At 41.1% G+C, this 18,383-nt stretch overlaps 1 protein-coding gene across 2 annotated transcripts in view; it reads left to right on the top strand.

Moving 5' to 3' along the window:
• Positions 1–18,383, top strand: part of LOC122970830 (disintegrin and metalloproteinase domain-containing protein 12-like) — a 77,017-nt gene that overhangs the window by 20,426 nt on the left and 38,208 nt on the right. The gene's annotated exons all lie outside the window — the stretch shown is intronic.

Genomic DNA, 18,383 nt, shown 5'->3' with positions numbered 1-18,383 from the left:
GGATTACTGATCTTATCTGAACAAAATAAAGTCTTTTTCCAGCTGCTAAATTTTCTCTTACCATGCCGTAAAAATGTGGCATAAAAAACTACCTGATTGAACCATCTGAATTGACATTATCAATATGGAGGTAGTAGTAAAAATGAAACTTTAAATTAGCATCATGTCTGTTGCTTTATGTAAAATGCACATCCAGTAGGTAAATATCAAACTTCAAACTAACTTAAACACAGGGATTGCCAGTCAGTGCAGATTGTGCTCTGTTAGATGTGCACATTTCAATATTTCCTGATGTGATGTTGCAACATGTTGTTGCTGATTACTGGAAGGCAAATGTACAGTACGGTCATCTATTGCACTAGTCTGAGATCCCTGGTGGCATCTCATTTTCTGTGATCAATTTAGTTACTAGATGACAGTCTAAACAGATTTGCTTTGTGAAATAGCAACTCTGTCCTTTATTACCTGAAAGTTAAGGCCTTTTATTATTATATCAGTGCAAGACTATGAACCCAATTGCTTCAAATGAGCAGGCCAGCGTGTATGTGAGTGTGCATGGGTGAATGAGAGGCTTTGTAAAAGATTTTCTCCTGCTCAGGTTGAAAATTGCTATGTAAATGCAGTTCATTTACCTTTTCATATAAGCAGACTGTTTTTGGTGTCTTTTTGATGATAATGGAGGCATTCATTCTTTCAGTTTCTTGCCTACACTGGGGGAAGAAAACCCTGAAGCTTGTGCACATCAAGACAATAGGGACAGTTGTTGAGCTTTGTCCCTTTGGGTATGGAGCCACTCCTGGCAAAGCTGTTCTAGCAACTTTTGCTGCTTTGTTGCTTTGGATATGAGGCCTCCAGGCATATCAATATGAGTCCCAAGCTGAGCAGGCAGCATGCTCTCCATCCGTGTTTCCCTTTCTAATGGACTGCAGGATCACTGAAAGGAGGCCTGGGACTCGTCAGCTGGGTGGAGGATGTTCTTGGTTGCCTGCACTTGGGGTTTCTCCCTGCTCATCATGTTGTTTAACCTTAAGTATAAGGGGCCTGGAGGGTTGGCCATCGATCTTTTTGTGTATTTTGTGCCGTAAGACAAACAGACACAAAGGAGAGCAGACAGACAGACTTTAATCTGGCCTTTTCCCTGGACAGAGGGCAGGAAGAAGATATGTTTTCTAAGTGACAGGCTTGGCTGCAAACTTTGGTGGAACAATAAAATTCAGCCTGGACAGGATCCAGACGCAATTTGTTCCAGTTTGTGTATTGGGTTTTAGGGATGTTATTTGACCCCATATCTCAGGCTGGACTGCTGCCGGCCTGTGACCTGTTGCTTCTCTCAGTGAAGACGTCCTCGTGTCTCACTGAAAACATGGGCAGGAAGCAGCCTCTCCTGGGGAACTGAGCAAACAGAGGGCTAAAGACGCCGCACAAATAACCAAGCCTTGCTGGAAAAAAAGACATGTCTTTGACCTCCTTTGTAGAGTTATTGTCCTCGGCTGCTGAGCCACACAGAGATTGTTTAAGGAACGTCAAGCCCCAGACATCCATGTGTATCAAATCCTTTCTCTTAACATCAAGCCAGGAGTGAGACGAGGGATGTATCAAATCCTCCCTCAAGTCATTAAGTCAGAAATAAAACAAAATTAAAAATCTGTTTTCTCATTAGGGCCTCCGTGCTTATTCGAGTTGAACAGTTGAAAATGTGTTTATTACAGATTTTAATGTCTGTAATAACCACTTTGTGCACCATGCAGCGATTTAACATAATCTTTCCTTGACTTTATGCTTGTTCCTTAAAGATGAATTTTTGTATTAACTGACTGTGAGTTTGGCCAATGAAATTACATTTAGGTGGTGAGTTGCTATTTTTCAGTTTCAGATATTTCTTAGGTTAAAACCAAAATCCCTTACATAACATACCAACAATATAAAGTACTGAGCATTAAAGACTTTCAAATCTTAGTTTTAAACTTTCAACACTTGTTATAAATTATGAGTAATTTTTTCACATAATTGAAACCCGATAACTGCTATTCCTCTAGTCTAGACTCCAATTGTCTCATGATTAAATTGATAAAAATAATGCTTCCTCTTCATGAAATACTCAGTTCCCATAGCTACCTGCTAGCCCATCATCCCTACATCCTAACATTGTAGAGCTGAAATAAGAAGGATGTGGATAAAGAGGATCCCAGAATAAGAAGGGAGGGAGGATAGGAAGAAGTTAAAAAATGTTAAAGGAAGAGGACTGAAAGATAAATATAGTGATTTGAGGTTTCCATCCGCTTGAGACATGTATGTGCTCTTCCTGCCATGCTCCTGTGTAATCACTGTAGAGATGACATCTAATTACAGCCTTGCTCCTGATTATCTTATCTGCAGCCAACTGGCCACATCTGTATCCCCTGTCAGTGCATAATCAGCTTGTCCACTGACCTATTAGCCAAGTATTCCCAGAGAAAGAGAGACACATGGACAGGTAGATAATGGGCGAATAAGAAATGGGCAGACATACAGTGTACTGTATATCACAGCAAAGGTAATTGTGATGGAGGCAGAAACAGCTCAGTCCAGACAGTGAACAGATGCAGTAAAATTGCATGAACACACACAGAAACATGGATTTGTGCTCATTTATCATCTCTCCTCTGCAGACAAACATACACATAAACTTTCTTTCATCAGCAAAATTCAAACACACACACATACACACACACACACACACACACACACACACATTACACACCATGTTCTAAAATTCATTCAGAACCACCAAACCTTATTTCCCAGTGAAGGATGCACTGAGGTTAACTCTAGCCTTTGTACCTTTCTTGTTACCCTTGCGGCTGCAAGGCCATGATATACTGTGATTCATTAGTTTCAAAGACAAGCTGTCCAGAGCCTGCGCCTTTTAACTACTTCCTTCAAAAGGGAATTTTTTGGAAGGAGCTTCCCTCTTTTGAATTACCTTCTCAGAAGCTCCAATTATTTTCAAGCTTAGAGCAGTAATTAATAAGGTGGACTCGCCCCTCCATGTTCCTAATTAATTAGGAGGCACGTATTAACACTGGGAAACTCTTAGAGTGCCGTGTCCTTTCTTTCTGGATGGAGAAGGCTGAGAGCTCAGGCGTGGTGTCCTTTTAAAGTTATGTTTTGTGTCTTATACGTTCTTTTTTACTGGTCTAGAAGCCTTCCATCCCAAGCTTACTTCAAAGCTCAAAGTCCAAATACAGCTCAACCAGTTCACCTCATGTCACTTTCTCTCTTTCTTTCACTTCCCATTCTCCTCACTTGGCCATTTCTGTTCAGGCTAATTAACAAATAGCATTTAAATAGTTAAATTTAGTATTCACTCTTATGTTCTAAATGAAGTGGCAGTTTATGATGTGAGAGATCTTTTTTCAAGATGTCATCACTTTGCCTGGTTTGTGACAAACCACACAGGAAAACTTTAGTGTGTAAAGTACAAAATGAAGAAAGTAAAGACTGAATATGAAACTGTTTAGAGTGTTTAGAAGGACCTTCTCTGCAGCGATAGTGGTCTTCACTCCCCTCCACTGTGAGCCTTTTTCCAGACGGACCGCAGGGGTCTCAGGACTCCAGCTGGTAGATCTATTCCTCAGCCTCCCTCCCTAAACCACAAAGTACACAGCCAACTGCAACCTACTGTATGCAGCAGTTTCTCTCTGGGGGATGAGCCATCACTCACCTTCACCAGAGAGCTTACGGTCCTGCAGATAAAGATGCCCTCTTTTTTTTGATCGAGTTTATTACTGTGGCTACATGGACTTGTAGGAACACAATTCTATGTACATACTTTTATAATTGAAATGGTAACATTTAAGTCACTGTGATCAAACCTGTTTACACTTTTTTCTATTCAGGCAGCTGGGGGTCGGTGCCTTGCTCACAGGCACCTTGATAGCTGATGAGGAAGAGGCTATGTGTTTTTGTTTCCACAGTTGGAATTCAAACCTGCTTTTTTAACCATTAGGCAGCCACAGGCCTGTCAGAGACCGTAGGAGCTTAGATTTACTGGGTGCTGCTGTTTAGCGCTCAGGATTTTAGAAACAAGCAGACTATTTTTGTATCTTGGGAGACATGACAGCCAGACAGCCCACGTCCTGTTGTGAGTCATCTTTTAAGAGCCCTTTCTTGCATTATTATGAACCTGGTGTCGTGTTAATATAACAATTCAGAGGCTGAACAACAACCCATTTTATCTTCCCTGTAAATGCCAGTCTGTCATTTTAAACAGACGCCTATGGGTCTTTTAGGATAATATTGCATTAAAAGTTATGAACAGATTCTTGAAGGTAGACTAGGCCATGTGTCTCATTTTCAGACCTTTACATAACATCTGTCTAATATTTAATGGAGCATAATGTCTTGCTCTATCTGCAAGAACATTTATTGTGAGAATTTTCAACATATTCCAGACGGCTGATAAAGTGTAAGCACATATTATTTCCTTTATTCCCAACTCTCCATCCATCTTGCGAATGTATTTAGCGAGATTATTTTCCTTGAATATGAGCATGACCTCATTTTTTTATCCATGTCTGCTCTTGACTCAACCGTAGCCCAATCAGATATATAAGCAGTATTCAGATTATTCTGCCATTACAAAGTACAAAAGTTAATGCTGAAATGACTTTAACAAACACTTGAATGAATACAACAGTACAGAGACGACAATGTAAAGCACCTATTGTCCTCTGTTGGTTTGTTGCAGTAACAACTGGATAATCACTTCCACATTTATGAATTGGTCTCTTTAATTTCGCTGGTAAGCTTTCTCATATTCACGGCTTTTCTTTGTTAGTATTTAGATTTCGAAATTAAACAGACAACTCAGCTGTGCTGACTTCCACTCTATCCCCAAAATGCTTGTAATAATGTCATAGTTGTTGTAAGTAGACATGGGGGAAATAAACAAACACAATAAATGAACTACCTCCAGGGCCCCATGTATTGCTGAAATGCTGCTATAAGAGCATAAACGCAGACCATGTCTTCATATACTAGATTTTTTGCCTATAAGGAATGACACATTTTTTACATTCTGTAAACAATAGCAGAAGTGTAAGACAGAATAATTTGAATATGAATAGCCAGAAATGCCTTTGGTGACATTACAATACACAAATGTAGCTTTATTAGAGATTTATGATCATTATGGAGCAATGAAAGGTACTTTTAGCATCTGCTGGCTGAAGCCCTCTGTCTCTAACTTCCTATTGTGTGTTCTTTCCCTCGGATTGTCCGTCTTTCTGTCTGTTTCTCTGGCTCACGTTTTCACCCTTTCACCCATTTAAGCAAACACTGACCATAAATTCAAGTGAAATCTCATTTTCTCAAGGCTCTGGGGTGCCAAAGGGAATAAACAAAAGCAGCCAAAGTTTTTGACCTCTGTGGCTGCTGACCATAAAGATAATCAGCCCAGGCTCACAGTCCTGGCTTCCATCCTCTCCTCCTCTGACAGACAGACAAATAGACTTGCTGGAGATAGTGTGAGCTTAGTGTCAGCTTGGAGGGAATGTTCGCTCTACTTGTCCTCCATCCTGTTCTCCGTGTTCTCACAGTCCACTGACCTTCCTATGACCAGCACTCCCTGCATGTGGGGTCACTGACTGAGCAAGGAAGCCACGCGTGGTCATCAGTCAGACAGTCAGATTTGGGTTGAAGGAAACCCGTCTCTTTCAGCTGATCCAGGAGTTTTTGCTCCTCCTTCTGTTGCCCTCACGCAGAGCAGTGTCCTTGTGAAAAAAGAAAGCTGGATGGAAAGCAAAAACAGCATCCGCTCTAGTTGACTAGCACAGCAAAAAAGACCTCCAGCAGCAGTTTCCTCTTCTTGCCCTAAAAGGTAGCATCTCTGCTGCTGATGCTCTCCAATGGTGAATTCATCCCCGTTTTTCCTTTTGTCTTCCTGCTTTTGACTCGTTTAAAACTCCAAATTCACACGAGACTTAATGGGAAACCTGTGTAGGAGTTAGAGTTCGGATGCCTCTTTCATCGCTAAATTTAGCTTAGTGATAAAAGGAAATGGTGCAGAGAAAGTCAGAGACCTGGAGCACAGAGTCTTCCCGTGTCTCCATGTCATGCAGAAAGCAGATGCGTTTGGCTTCCCATCCTACCCGTCATTAAGGTTATGAGTCTGAGGCCCCACCGTGCTGAGAGATGGACACACAGGGAGTAGACGGAGGCAGGGGAAGTATGTGTGATGACTGGAGTTGAGGTTTCTGGTGTTTTTGCTTTGTCAGATGAGGTGTGAAAGCAGTCCCCCTCCTCTTCTGTCTACCTGCCTCCATCTCTCTCCCTTCTCACTTATTTTCTTGCCGTCAGCAACTTCTAATAACTCCCTGTTGGGGTATGGAACATGGCAGGGTCTCCTTTGGTTGGCCTCCTTACTCCTCCTCACTCACTCTCACCTAATCCCTCTAGCGCTGGGGACAGGGGTGAGCTGCCAACAACAATAGGAACTGCCAGGGTTTGATAAAGAGGCTGTGGACTGCTTCAGGGTGCAGGGACCCCATGGAATCAAAGCCCGAGTCCATGTCACAGTTCCCTTTAAAATTTGGTGACACATGAGGCGAGAGAAAAGCTATAGAGGTTGTCTTTCTTGAAAAACAACAAAGCATATTGGGCAGTAGTAGACCCAGTTGTCTGATGGCGGAACATAGTTATTATTGAGGACAATGAGGACATGTCCTCTGTATTTTTTCAGAAAAAGTGGGGGTTTTAGCAACCTGGAGGGACTTAAAGGAATAGTTTGACGTTTAGGGAAATATTCATATCCACTTTCTTGCCAAGAATAGATGAGAAGATTGATACGACTCTCATGTGTGTCAGTTCAATAAAGAGCTAGAGCCAGCAGTCTGGAATCGTGTCGTTAACATCATGGTTGCCAGGCAAACAGCAGAGACTCCAGGAAGTCACTGCGGCCAGCCAAGAAATAGTCCCGCACATAACCCCATGTAAAACCACAAAATGTAATTTTTACACTTTTTTTTTTTTGATTAAACAAACAAGATATAGCATGATAATTAATTAGGTTTTGACATGCTGGCAGTCTGATTTTGTTACATTCAGACAGAGTCAGGCTAGCTGTTTCCCCTTGTTTCAAGTCTTTTTGCTAAGCTAAGCTAACCAGCTGATGGCTACAGCTTCATATTATACAGACAAATATGAAAGTGTTATCAATCTTCTCATTTAACCAATGGCGAGAAATTGAATAAACGTATTAACTATTCCCTTATCATCCTAGTAATGTCTCATGATGTGTATTTGATACTGGAGGCTGATTCCTGTTATATTAATGGATGAATAAAATATTCAGTTTGAATAAAACTTTGAAACTGCACAGCAAACACCTTCATTTTGATAAATATGAAAAATCCAAAAATTCAAAAATTTTAGAGGCTTTTTGTTTTGGTGTCTGGTCAGGTAGGAGAGGGGATTTATGTGGTTGTGAGTTTGGGGAGACACAGAATTTCTACAACCCTGGCTATGACCCTGGTCTGGCGATTGATTTTGTTCAAAATACAGATGAAAATGAATACACTGATGGTGCTGTATGTTGGTGCAAATCGACCATGCTCACCTTGTCTTAATGCTCGATAGATCAGCGATGCCGTAAAATGAACGGGCCCCAGTTGTGTGCTCCATCTGCATGCTCTGATGTATGATATGATGTCTACAAACAGTCTGTCAGAAAAAGCCAATAATGTTCCACGTCCTGGGTGCATCAGCTGAACATGAGGAGCAATATTCCTTCCAGGGATCAATGGACCACGGATGATCGACGAGCAACCAGAACGCTATTGGGAAATCAATCACCAACTTTAGAAACAGTGATATGATGCAGAAGAAGCATAACATAACACAGTCTTTTGTCAGCATTCACTGCAGAAGTCAGTTTTAATGAACGCTGGTAGCAATTTATGAATGCACAGCAGTTGATAAACGTATTGTGTTGCTTAATAAATTGGACATTTAATTCCTCGTCGTAGTACAGACAACACCTGCTGCAAACGCATGTGGATTCTAACCTTGCAAGATTAATTTCTCTTTAAATAATTGAGTTGTTTTCGTTCTGTCTCCTCCAACTCTGATCTTGTAGCCCTCCTCTCTCGGTGTTGTCTGCACATTCTCAGCTGTCAATCATCTCCTAAGAGAACGCTGGGTCAGGGTGCAAAACCAAACCCACCTAATACATCAAAATCACACTTTTATTAGAAAGAAGGAGGACATCTCCCTCACTGACACAATCGGAGGAGTGAAAGACATGAAGGGAGGGAGAGTAAATTTGTATTCAGTTCTTAATTGTTTGATTTCCCCGAGGGCATGCAAGGCGGGGAGAAGGACAGGAAAAAAAAAGGGGGGGAGGGCGTATAAGTACAGACAGGTTTAATTAATTGAAATGCTGCTTTTTTGTGTGCACGTTTACCTTGTGAAAAGAATGATAGGCTTGATTGTTTGAAGTTCCCTAGTCGCTCATTAGTTCAAGCACTAGGTTGCAATGAATATAGATGCATGAGCTTTGGGCCTTGGGCCAGTTCTTTGCAAAGCATTTGAATTAATAGGAAAGCTCAAAGCTGTTGCATTAGCATGACCCGTTCTGAAAATGACTTTGCATTCACCCCTTCCTCAGTCCCTCCTCCCATTCTCAGCCTTAACCCACATAATGATTAAAAAAAGATGTAGAAAAACAGACAGAGAAGTTGTGATGCAATTAATTGTTTTGAAGCTGCACATAAAGATTATTGTTTCCACTTGGAATGTATCCACAGAAGGGAATATAAATCTAGTCAATTTCCATCTGTAGGCTTTCAGTATTCCCTGATTTTGCTACAGGCTAGAGGACATGAATATCAAAATGTGTCTAAAAGGGTTGGTTCACCCACACTACAAAAAATAGATTTTCTCATTTGCTTCTATCTTGCCATGCAGATAGTTTTATTTGCCCAGGGTCTGAGGTATCTATCCTTCAATCTCCGCTTCAATAGAATGGAGGTAAGTTAGATTTTGTTTGTGGTGCCCACAGTAATACAAAAAAATTATTTAAATTCAGCATCTCTTGCCTGACACAGTGTCCTTGTTACTCTGGAAAACCCACAGACCTCACTGTCAGCAGATTTTTTAAGGACTGTTTTTAGTAGAAATTAGTTCCAGTGAAAAAGGAACTACTGGTAAACCAACACTTTAAATTTTGTTTCAGAATTTGCTAAATACTCCAGGAAGGCATTACAGTTCTATAATGCCTTACTGACTTTCCAATGTAGGGTGCACTGAGAGTTGAATAAGTTGACTGGAAATCAGCCAGGGAGTGTTGTGGTTTGCTGATGGTGTTGAAAGAAAAGAATGTGTTGCATGGTATATTATAAGCTGTGAGCTGCTGTGTGTGGAACACAAACACAATCTGCATTGTGGAAACAGCACAGGCAGCTATGCCTGTGTGTGTACAAGCACACACATACATGCGTACATACACACCCACGCAGACAAGCATAAATTATGCCGAGGTACTATCACATGTAGTCATTCCTACATACGAGCAGGGACGCACTCTCTCCTTCCATCTCTCCCACACACCCCCTCACACACACACACACACACACAACCGGAGCTTGTCCTGAGGGAGATGAAGAGGCAGAGCAGAGGCACGCTCTCTGCCACAGAGGAACAGAAGCCCCGGGGGCAGATAGGAGTAGAAAGCAGGATGAAGGATCTCCCCTCCAGTGATCCACAGCAACAAAGGCGATTTGAGAAACTGCTGCTTTGGCACCCGGAATAATTAGTTTCAGATAACAGTGTCACTGGGCCATGCCACGAAAAAGAAAGAGGGGGAAAAAAAACATCCACCTTAGACAAACTGCCAGGATTTATCTGTTTTATTTGTTTTCCTTCAGCTTAAATTTAGTCACAATCACTTGCTTAATTACAAGCATAAGGAATGTAAGCTTCATATTCCACTTGACCTGAAGTGGAGCATTTTAGAGTTCCAACTGTGCCCATCAACTGTCTTTGATTAGTCACATGTGATTACTTTTCCCCGAACCCTTGGGGATCGGTGATATCATGGGCAATAAAATGACTATAAATGTCTTTTTAGAAGAAGTAAGAGAGACTTGCCCTGCTGTAACCCATGAGCGAGCGACTTGTAGGGTGATGGTTGTCATAGACACCATTCGTCCCATTTGGTGTGTACATGCATGCCTTGGGGTGACAGACTCTGTGGTGTAAGCAAAACACATGAGAGCCAGATGTGATGTTACAATGTCGACAAATGACAACAGGCAAAGAGACAAAAGAGGGAACTGACAATTATGTGTAAAGGCAGCAGTCTACTATCTGAGTCAAAGTTTTCTTTTAGTTATCCTGTGTTAAGACAGTTTGAAGTTATGCTTTTGCGATTCTTACAAAAGAGCCCATGTCTAGAAATGAGTCGTAAAATCAGCCAACCAATGAAATGTCAAACAAACATGGCTTTTTATCATTTTAATAAGGTTTCATTGTGCTTGTCAGACTGGAATGATTGGACTATGTGTCACTCCACACTGCATTGTGGTGCAATGAGAGACAAAGTGTTCCCATAATGTGGTGAGGCAGCAGCACATGTGCCGAATGTGACACAGGATGCAAAACAAGTCCTCATACCTAAATGTAAATTTCTATGCGCCTTGCAAAAAACGACCCGCATGGCTGTTCCAAAAGTGATCTAAGAGTGTTTCCTGATCTGCTTGCTTTGTGATTGCGGTTTGGTTAATGCCTTGGCAACCGAAACAACTTTGTTAAGAGTAGAGAAAGATCGTGGTCATGCAACATTCACTCCGACCTCCTGCTTAAGAGCTTTTGTGGTGGTATCAGTATCACGCCACTTGCACCGAGTCATTATTCTCTCAACGATTAGAGCTTGCTTGACGGATAAACATAAACATTGGTCTTTTTAAGCATTTAAACAAATGACCAATGCTGTTGTTATTCTGGTGAGGGCAGACCTCCTGTGTGTATGTCCCACAAGATGATTCCTGGAGATGGGAGGGTGCTAACCAGCACATCTGTTTTTTCTCTATTTTTTTGGTCCACTGATCACATTGTCTTTTTTGATGTGCAAACTTAGTCCTTTTAGCTGCATAGTTGTAGAAGTGAACATGGCTCGCTTCTTCTATCAGATATAAGTGTTTTTTATTTCTAAATAGTTTAGGTTATCGGAGCATCTTCTCTGTTTTTACACTTTAAATGAAATGAAAACATTTCAGAAAAGAAATACTCTATTTTTAATAGTTATTAAAAGACTTATGTGTATCTCAGTATAGTCTGCATCATTATCTTAGCATTTTATCAAAGATTAGTGTTGCATTTCAGCCCTAATTCCAATTATCTTCTCCATTGTTGGGGTGGAATTCATCATCCCGTCTCTGTAATTGGGATCCCGTGGATTCATCCATCACAGAGACATTACACAGAGATGACACTTTATTGATTTCACAGGGCATTCCTTGGGCTTAACCACATCAATCTCTAAGTGACAGTCATTGCAATAATTGCGTGCCACTGCTGCAAATGGCTACTCTGTTTGACCATCTCACTGACCAATTAACCACTCTGGGATGCCACGCAGGTGTAAAGAATCATAATGAGGCTGTTATGATGAGTTTTAAAGCCCGACCTGCTTTCTCTGTGTAAAATAAACATGAGAAGCTTTCATTTTTGCATGTTCAACACAACTGGCTGTTTTGACACAAGCTACAAAACACATTTTTTTGTATTTTTGCCTTGATGTCTTTGCTGCTGGACTGAGAGTCGATCATTGAGCCAGGGGCGCCACTGAGCTGCGTGTTAGCTCCCAACTGAACATGGCAGCTTATATAAATAAAGTCAAAACCATCTGCCTTGACTTTTTTTTTTTTTTTTTTGCTCTTTTTTTCCCCCCCTTCCTCCCTCCTCCTTGAGCAGAAATCATTGGCTGGCATGCTCTAACGGCTCTGTTCATGACATGCTTCGTGAAAGACTGGGAGTTGCATTGAGCTCAGGGTAAGCAGGGGGAATTCTGCTTCTCTGCTCTACTTGGCACTGGCCTGCAACAGTACCTGATGTCAGACAGATCACAGCCAGGAAGACTGGCCCTCTTCCCTCGCTCCTGGAAAAAATGTTTCTAAGACAGAGACAAGGTTTTTTTGGCCTGAGGGGGGGGGGTTGCACTATTGTAGGGTTTTCATGCACATGATCCCACTTTCTCCCCGCTTTTTCCAAGTGAAGCTGGGTTCTTGCCACTTGCCACATAAAAGCAGGGGGACATTATTACTACCACATTGCCTCACAAGTCTCTCCATTGAAATGTAATGTACTAATTGGAGCTCCTAGATTAAGTTTTACAAGAAACGTATTTCTTTGATGATTTCATCTGCGCTAAATGTTTATATTTACATCTGTTCTGAATAATTTTCCGTTATGGAACAGGGCTTACAAGCACTAGTGAGCTACTTGCTCTCCAGAGGCCTAATGCCTAGCTTCTCATTTATCATAGTTAACTCTAGGATTTGTCCAGAAGTCCCTGATTAGGTTGTCTGAGTTTAATGAGACATATCGGAGCCTGTGACTGGGAAATCACTGCACATTGATCCAACTTGTATTCCAACAATGGTAATGAAGACTGTGGTGTCAATGTACTGGTCATAGCAAGTCAATTAAGATTGTGTTCTCCAAAAAAGGAAGTTAATGTTCTTTTTAAAGCGCTTCTATTACTGTCACAGATTGTGTACTTTTTTTTTTTTTGCTCAAGTATACTTACAGCCTAGTTTGACACCTTATCAAGAGAAGAGGGAGATTTTTTCAGAGCGTGAAGTTGAAAATCCATTTGTGACGACTGACTTAAACATGGTCTATTTTATATTCTATGATACGCATTGGCTCTACTATCCTGTAATTTTCCCCATGGTTGCGACTCCATTTTTAAGCCACCTGACAACAGTTTTGAGGGAATGCTTTTCTTTCTCACAATAAGATTTCCGTTTCTTTTCTTGGCTCGCAGTCACATAATCAATTCAGCGCTTTGTTTTTCCTCCAAGAGTTGATCAAAAGTGTCCCAAGCAGTCTGAACTCTCCTCTCTCCCATTGAGAATGTGTTTTTATGACCCGTGCATGACTTCAGCTTAGCTAGCCTCATGTCCGTATGCTCTGATGTGTAGTTATTGCCATAATCACATCACCATTTGTGCAGGACTTACATGTACCATCGTATGTCATAATCAATGGAAAACCGATGTTTGTTAACATATAAAACGCTGAGAAATACTTCCTCCAGCATGATTGCCAGGTAGAATGTTTGACATTTTGGGATTTCCTTTCTAGGTCATGTCAGCACTCACCTACAAATGAGACCTCCCTTTTGCTGTTGATTGATTAGACACTAACTCCAATTCATCAAGCCCGTTGCAATTAATATATCTCACACACCTCTCCATTTACTCTCCTTACATACAAGCAGAATAAACACTAACAATTGGGACCACATGTAAAAGAAAGATGGAATTTGCTGATAAATCACCAAAGACATTAATTTTCAGAGGTTAGCGTGGCCGTATTTTCTCAATTAGAGCATTCACGATAGAGAATGTGTTTGAATGGTTAGCTGTGACATTTAATTCTGTATGTGAATCTATTCCATTTAGATAAGACATAGCATAAATCCTGCTGTTATTTCCCTATACAAAGACAGACAGAAGGGGCTGACAATATCGAACAGAGATACAACAGAAAAAAAATATGATAATTTAATGCAAAATGAACAGAAGTGGCATTTAGTTGCTGGCATTCAAGATTAGTTTGAAGTGACTTCATTGTCTTTCTGTCTGTGTTGTCAAATCTACTGACAGGCAAATCTAACTCTTTCCCTCACTTAATATATTTTCTTTCAAAAAGGTATTTTGTCTCGTTCAGCCTGGAGACAGCATGACAAGATGTAAACATAACTGTAATTATGGGTATTGTACCTGTCTAACTGACGCAGAGAAGTTAAATATTTTTCCATCAGAGTTTTTAAGACAAGTTCATGCGGCAGTGGCACAAATCTCAGCCATATCTCCTTCTTGTTGACTCACACTGGCAGTTATTGTGGCTGTTTGGCTGTCAGCCTGTCTACACTTGGGACAGGTTCTTGGGCATTAACAGCCAGAACGTGGCATCTTCTTGTTGACTCATGATGCCTCTCCCCAACGCCGACTTTACTGTCATTCAGTCGGAGCCCTGCTGGAGGCTCGTCCCGTGGGTAATGCATTTTAAACGGGGGGTGTGAACCCCTGTCCCCTCTCTTTCCCCATGCCTCATTAACTTCCCACTGATTGATAAACAGTGAGCTGCTGTTGCCATGTGGGGTGGGTAGCTTGTGGAATTAGACACACAGTGTAGTTGGCTGATGGTTCATCACTCTGCAAGAAGGGATTCACCCTCAAGTGTTATCAAATAAATAAAGAAATAATGTTTTATTGGCTGGGTGACCTGCACTGAGTGCTTTTCTGTCCATGTGTATCCACATTTTGCTCACTCTGTGTTGCAAATGGTACTCCTGGTGTTCCTCTGTATGCTTGCTTATGTGTGTGTGTGTGTATGTGTGTAGTGCAATTTGCATTATGCAAGCTCATATCTGGCGGTTTATGGATTTCCTTCCTTTCAGGCAGCCAGTAGTTTTATTCATTTCAGTGAACATAATCTCAGTCCGATTGCACTCCGGGTTTGTTTGTTTGAGTTCAAACCTGAGTTTGAACTTGAATTCCCCCTAACTCTGCAGTGTACATTTGCATAATGCTTTCCTCATTAAAGTAAAAGTGTTAACCGCCGTTGCCAGGAGTCAATCTAATCTTGGCACCCATTATGTAGTATGCTATGAAGCTACTAACTATGTGAGTTACCAGCCTGGGAATGCTAGTGATGAGTCATTCAAGTCAGTTACATATCCAGTGGGTTGGCACTGTAGGCATATGGGATACCAGTCAAAGAATTGGTCTACAGTAGTATAGTTTGCAGGAATAATTGGGAATACATGTACAAGGAGCAAATAAGTAAAGAACTGTTTTCAGTTTTCTTCCTCTGTCATGCTTTGTGTTAGCTAGTGAGTTTTCTTGCTTACAGTGCAAGAATTCCAATTATTATATTATGATATGCACATGGACGATGTTTTCTACTAGAATGGATCTCAGGGCAACTTTTTGGTTCCAGTCCTGGTTCAGAAAAAGTTTGTCTTACCCAATTTGTAGGTCAGTCAATCTTTGTTTTGAATTAAACTACCAGTGAGAAAGTTCACTTACAGAGAGGTGAGACTTGCTCGGTCTAACCCAACAGGAATGCGCCTCTATGCTGACCACACCTTTCAATAAAATAAACACATTTAAAAACTGAGGGGAAAAGTCAGTATCCAAACAAAAGCATACAAGTCAAGTGGAATAATGTACAAGATATAAAGTATGATTACATCATCAAACACTATGAAGACACCAGTACAAATATTTGGTTATAGCAAACAGTCAGAGTAGTCATTGATCCAAAGGGAGTGTGGACAGGCTCTGAAAGTGTGCTAGAAAAGGCTGTCACGTCTTATAGAAAGAGTCCATTTACCTTCTAAGGGTAAACTTAATTTTCTCCGGCTGGAGGAAGAACATGGCATCACTGAGCAGTTAAACATACCTTAAATGGAATAAATTTATATCTAAATCATAGACTGGTTTGCATCTTTTTCTGTTTGGAGCCAAGACTTTCCAAATTAAGAGTGCAGGGTGTCACCTTTTACATTCTGTAGACATGCCCCGCTACCTCGGATCAAAGCAAACCCTAGCTTACTTGAGCTAATGTTAGCTACTTAAGCTAAATTGTGCTAACAGGGCAAGTATTGTAATCAAGCAACATTACATTCGAGAATGCTTTAACACTTGAGGGAGTCGATTAAAATGAATAGAAACTGAGGGCTAACTTGAAAGTAGGAAATGTGTCTGGTGGCATACTAATGCCTTTGTTGTAATGCAACAAGATTTAATGTCCTCTTAATGTCCTTGAGCAAGACACTAAACCCCAGTGATCACCCACTGAAAGTCACAAAAAAACACTAAATGAAACATGTGGATGACACATGGGTGTCTGCAGCATTTTCTTTCATACCCGCACACTCCTGGAGCGTTAGCGGTGAGCAGAGACATACACACACACTCACTCACCACTCTAAATTGTCTGTTGTGGGCAGATGTTGAGGTTGTGTGTCCGACTGAGAGCACAGACCTAATTAAGACTGAAGAAACACATCATTTTATTTGGCTCTCTCTACTCTTTGGCCTCGCTTTGATCCAATGATTATTACCAGCTCTTTGGCTCTGTAGAGGAGTAGAGGGCGGGGAAGCATTGTGTCTCACGCTGACAGCTCCCAAACAAAATAAGCCCCATCCCCGGGTTGTTACAGCTGACACTCCCAGCTGAGTTGTCAGCGGTGAGGTCAGTAAGAGAATCCAGCTGCCTGCTGAGGTTTCTTCCTCTGCTGTGGATTAGCACCAGCCAACCATCTGCTGGTGTCCTGTAGTGTTCATTAGTATCGCTTTACAATATGTACATACACACATAGGCCATAGACACTCTCTTCCTCACAAAACATGTACATAAATACACATGCTCATGCTGTAATAATCTACCCAGGAGGGTTCCACATTGCTTTTTTGGATCTCAGCTCATATGGTGATCTCTCTGTCTGCTGTTCATCCTCCAGCTGAGTGTCCTTCCCTCTGCCAGAAAGAGGATGGATCCTCAATAACCTTTGTGGGTGACAAGAGGGGCAGCCAACATTGTAGTGGGGCTGTGACAGTATAGATTTTTTTTGACACCATGGTGATAGGAGAGCACAGCTCAGTGAGTATGTGATTTACAGTACTCAATCATAAATCAAATAATCACCAGAAAAGGTTACAAGAGGCTCTAAAAGTTTTGTGGTTAGCTGCTTCTTGAAGGTGGGCAGCTGTGGTGTGCTTGAATTCACAATAGTAACAGCTATAATATGTGCTGTGGTTATGGGTCACTAATTGTGACCCATAGCCACAGCACAAAAGAAAAGCAACAAAATGTCCATTGAAACTTTTCAAGCTACTCCTGTCTCACAATCTACCTCTCTGATGTTCATCTGTATGTTTAGTATTTTCCAAACACATTCCAAATACAGTACTTCTGTTTTGAAATCTCTTCCTCATAGTACTGAAGCTGGCTGGAGGAAACGTATTTACCAATTTATTGGTGAAAAAAACTTTGCCAGTGAGACAGTTGAAAATACATGTCCTTCAGCGAAGATATACCTGAAGTTTTAAAAAATGTATTTAACATGCATGACAAATTCCCACATATGTACCATAGCCACCTACAAACAACTGTCATGAGATCTCCAGATATGGGTACAATGTCAGTTATTTTCCATAAAACGCGAACACAGTAAAAAGTATTGCTTAACTTGGTGATGTGTTGGTAGCTCATTGTAGCTGTTTCTTCTTCTTTTATGATTTCTCCCTGCAATATTTAAAATTTTACACAAGTGTTCAAAGATCCACATCTTTATTACAAAAAGGCATATTTTGCACCATGGACTGCATATAAAATGGACGAAGAACGCTGCCTTACTAGGCACACTTGGGACATTGTTAGCTACTTTAGCTAAACTGTTCTAACATGGCAGGTATCATAATCAAGTAACATAAACTCACCAAAATATTGCAACAATAGTCCAACAAGTGCGAGTCCCGGAGCCAGGGAGAGCAGCAGGAGAGTGAACTGTCATTCACAGCTGTCAATCAAAACCCACACGGCAGACATCAAAGCTACTATAAGTCTTCAAATCTTATACAGAGCAATAATTTCCAAAAATCACCACTTATTATAGGGGCTGAATTTAATGATTGAGACCATAACAACAGTGAAAAAAATGACTGACTTAGTATTTCTAGAGAGAAGTTGATGCTTTTTTGAGTAGGAGTCAATTGGACCCAGCATCTAGTGGCCGTAGGTGGTACTGCACTTTGAGGTACTTTCTCATTGGCTTCAGCCTCAAGCAGTGGTAGTTGTTGCTTGGTTGGCACCCACCCGCTAACATCATGCTAACTGATAGTACAGGAAGCTGCAACTTCACTATAAAAGCCTTACAGTGGTTGGCTGGTCGAAAGCTTTGATTGTGAAGCAGTAATGACAAAACTGAGTTCGCTGTGATGGAGATAAGTGAGCACTTGGTCGAAATTAGAGGGAAAAAAGGGTTAGGTACCTTATTACTCAGGTATTGTGGTAATCTCCACAGCCCCACATGGTATCGACCCCTGAATTTATTCTGCGCTTTCACCAATTATTACAGCAGGAGGAAGAAAGCCTGCAGCAAAGAT

Source organism: Thunnus albacares, chromosome 20, assembly GCF_914725855.1.
Source record: "Thunnus albacares chromosome 20, fThuAlb1.1, whole genome shotgun sequence".
Classification (NCBI taxonomy): domain Eukaryota; kingdom Metazoa; phylum Chordata; class Actinopteri; order Scombriformes; family Scombridae; genus Thunnus; species Thunnus albacares.
Note: the sequence above shows the minus strand (reverse complement) of the source record. Positions and strands in the feature narration are given on the sequence as shown.